At 36.8% G+C, this 3,764-nt stretch overlaps 1 protein-coding gene across 1 annotated transcript in view; it reads left to right on the top strand.

The window, feature by feature from the left end:
* The first annotated feature begins 296 nt into the window (after positions 1-296).
* Positions 297-3,764, top strand: part of srrm1 (serine/arginine repetitive matrix 1) — a 14,648-nt gene continuing 11,180 nt past the window's right edge. Inside the window, exons 1-3 of the mRNA XM_020608647.1 lie at positions 297-340; positions 586-708; positions 947-1,070. The gene's annotated coding sequence lies outside the window, so the exon portion shown is untranslated. The remainder of the gene's footprint in view (positions 341-585; positions 709-946; positions 1,071-3,764) is intronic.

The following is a 3,764-nucleotide window of genomic DNA, read 5'->3' as shown; positions in this document are numbered from 1 at the left end:
AACGTTACAAAAGTTAACAATTATTTATAATCTTAAAGGTATCGACATATATTTGATAGTACTAATGGTTTTAACTTAACGTTAACTTTAACTCTTTGCTTTTCGTTACCAATGTTTCCGGGTTAAGTGCACCAGGGATACGCTAACCAAACACCAAGGCAGTTTGCCATCTCGTCGGGCATGTCTCAGGCTTAATTTGATATGCGTGTCACATATTACATTAAACAGGATAAGTAAGATTTGATTGTTTGTTTCTTAGGGTACAAGTGCGGAGCAAGACAACCGGTTCAGCTTTTAACTGCTGAAGCAGCTAAAATTTGCAGAATGTCTGGACAAGAAGGTATATAATCATCCATGTTTTTATCTCTGTTACACTTTTATCTATTCTAGACAAATTGCTGTTCCTAAAAGTGTAATGACCGCATAGGTATTTAATGTCCTAGCTGTTGTTGCCATTAGAGGGGTTTTCTTTAAACAGCTGAATGAAACCGTGAAACACATAGGTCCCAGTAGACGATGTAGTCTACCCTGGTGGTTCAGTTGTTGATTGTCTTTACTAACTGGGTGTCATTGTTTCACCCCTAGGTGGACATGACCAAAGTGAACTTGGAAGTCATCAAACCGTGGATTACTCAGCGTGTAACCGAGATTCTGGGGTTTGAGGATGACGTCGTCATAGAGTTCATATTTAATCAGCTTGAAGAAAAGGTAACCTCTCTAGTTATGTTTATTTTTATATTTTCAAAACTGTCGTAAGTTTGAGGGCATTGCTTAGTCAGTAAGAAGGGTTATCAAATAATTGCACATCCTATTCAAATTAAAATTGAATGCGTAAACCACAATTGGTATCAACCTGATTTATAATGACATAATCATGTTTCTTTTATGTGAAAAAGTGCCTTTATTCAGCAGTCTTCTAATGATGATGTGATTTATGATTTAAAAGGCCTGAACCAATATGGATGTTATACCTTGCATCAGAAGTATAGCACCAACACCTAATTAGCTCTCTCCTGAGCCCAAAGTCACTGAGCCCAACTCTCCCTTCATGATGCAGTGTGTGGTTTGAGGTGAGTTATATGCAGGGATCACCTATATCATGTCAGTGAAAGAAACACCTGAACAATGCCATAATCATATTCTCCGTAGGTATTTACAGTGCATCCTTTAACTGAACAGATCCCTTTAAATGCAATTGAAATTATAGGCTGAAAACAAGGAAAGGTTATCAGTTTGCCCTAGCCTACTGTTAGGTCTAATGGATCTCATTCTTTACATTGTTTAAAGTAAGAGTACATTTACACCAAGCTGTAAAGTATTGTCTCATTAACCAGCTCTGATTGAAAGTTTCAAATATTTGGCACCTCTGTAGGGTGTGATCAGATGTGTCCTCTGCACTTAGTAACCACAGAGTGATGTGCAGGTGTTTTGAACACATCCCAGGTGCATCACTGTATCAAGTTTAGAACTTCAAACATGGAGACCATCAAAAATAAGATTTTTAGCTGATTTATATATAGGGTTGGGAATCGAATTCAAAATGCCAAGTACTGGGTACCTCTTAAAACAAAACAAACCAAAAAAAAACAAAAAAACAAAGCAATGGAATTTCAGTTCTGCTTATTGGTTCCTAAACATGAACCCTTAAATTTTGCAAATGATGGCTGTTACCTGCTAGGACATATGTAACTGTCTGCCAGGACCTGTTTATTAAGTGACTGTCACACATTAATGCAGCAGCATGTCCACTTGTTTAGATACAAGATAGCATGCATGGCTAATGCCATTTTTGTAACTTACAACAGTTTGAAAGCTTGGCTGTGGTTTTAAAAAAAAAAAAGCAAAAAAAAAAAAGCATGGCTTCAGAAGAGAAAATTACGGAAGAGTATTAGGGCCACTGCATACATTTTTTTTTTTAATTCTGACTTTAAACTCAGAATTAAAAAAAAAATTTATGCTGTGGCCCTAATACTCTTCCGTACAAAATGACAATACAATGTGTAATGCACAAGGGAAGTTAATTAGCCACAAGTCTGGTTGCATGTTGTTTCTCACCAAAATGCAGCACAGTGTTGATCTGAAAGCTAGTGTTGATGTCCTGTGGTCTCTGAGTCCAGTGTGTCATCAACCAATGTTAGTAGCACCTCAGCAAGTACCTCCAGTAGAGCCAGGCACAGCTGAGGAGGGATTGGTTATGGAATTTGTAGCAAAAGGGGTTGGAGGGTAGATTTTTTTTTCTTTTTTCTAAATAAGATGTACACCAAGCAGTTCAAAACTGGTCTCAAAGTTGACAGTTGTTGGTGTGAGATTAGTTTACATGGACAATTAGAACATTTTCTTCTACTAATTATCCACAAATATGACTTTGTTGTTTGGTTAATTTAAAAACCAGTATTTTCAAGACGAAGTTTCAACATTCCCTCTGTCTCAGGTACTACTAAATTACACAGTTAGACATAGAGCATGTCTGGTAAGGCTCTAAGATGAGTTGTGTGGGTTTCCTTTTGTAATGATACCCGTCTACAGGGTATCACTACCGTTGTCCCAGTGTAACACAAAGCACAGCTACTCTGCACAATTTTTTTTTTTTTTTTTTTGTATGTATTGTACTACTAAATAGAAAAATACTAGTATTTTTTGTGAATGATCAGTTAAAGCTTAAAAGAGAAATAACCTATATAAACGTTTGACTTAAAAAAAAAAAACATTCTGGAATTGAAACAAGGAATCAATAAGCAGGATCGGAATCACTAAAATTCAGATGATACCTAACCCTATTTATGTATCAAATCTGTCAAAACCTCTGACCGCATCCAGCGTCTCGGTTGCATGTGATCAGATGTGCAGCATACTTTTGACTTTCAACTACAAGGAACAGTACCTTCAGCTTGGTATTAGGTTACCCATAAAAACTGCAGATTAACTCAAGTATCTATAGTGGTCATGTTTTTGACCTTAACATAATCCTTCTTGTCAGTAGAGCTGTATTATTGAGCCCCACTAATGATGTGTATTTCATTTTGGAGACTAAATTGTACATTTTGTACAGTTCTTCATTCCATAGGCTATAGGCTGCTTTATTTAAATGGACTTATGTCCATAAAGTTTGCTTTTTAAAATCATACTACCCCACTGATATGTTGAACCACTTGGGATGTCTGAGTAATAGGTCATTTCTGTTACACAGACTTGCTTTTGGAAATAGGAAAAAAGGGTAATGGGTGGGAAAAGACTCAAGTAATTTATGCACAGTATCCTCCATTAGACTGTTACTAGACTCACATCCCATAGTACATGTAAGTGCAAGTTTTGGTATATGACTTTTTCTTCAGAGATGCTAAAAACAGTATATATGTGACACCAGGATTGCACACAACTTTTTTTGTTGTTTTTTTTCCTTCCATCTTTTCATCTGAACTTTTACTTGCCATTGGCTTAATGGGGGGGGGGTCTGTTGAAGCTAAGTTTAAAGGGTACTGTTGCATAATGGTAAGAGGATAATTGAATCGAGATTACGGTATCTCACAATTTTTCTTATCAGTTGTTGAAATAAAACACTTTGTGTAACTGTGTACTCATTATTGCTTGTTCGTCTCTTGCAATTTAGATAAATGATATAACATTAAGCTCAAGGTGGTTGAGTCTCAAGCAGTAGGGAGGCGGAAGCAAGCCAAGGGAGCTCCGTGCCCACTGATCCCACGGGACTCACTGAAGACACCGGAACTGTACTTGCAGTGTTGGGTTTTTAATGCACTCTGTATTAT

The sequence above is a fragment of the Monopterus albus genome, unplaced genomic scaffold (assembly GCF_001952655.1).
Source record: "Monopterus albus unplaced genomic scaffold, M_albus_1.0 scaffold94.1, whole genome shotgun sequence".
NCBI lineage: Eukaryota > Metazoa > Chordata > Actinopteri > Synbranchiformes > Synbranchidae > Monopterus > Monopterus albus.
Note: the sequence above shows the minus strand (reverse complement) of the source record. Positions and strands in the feature narration are given on the sequence as shown.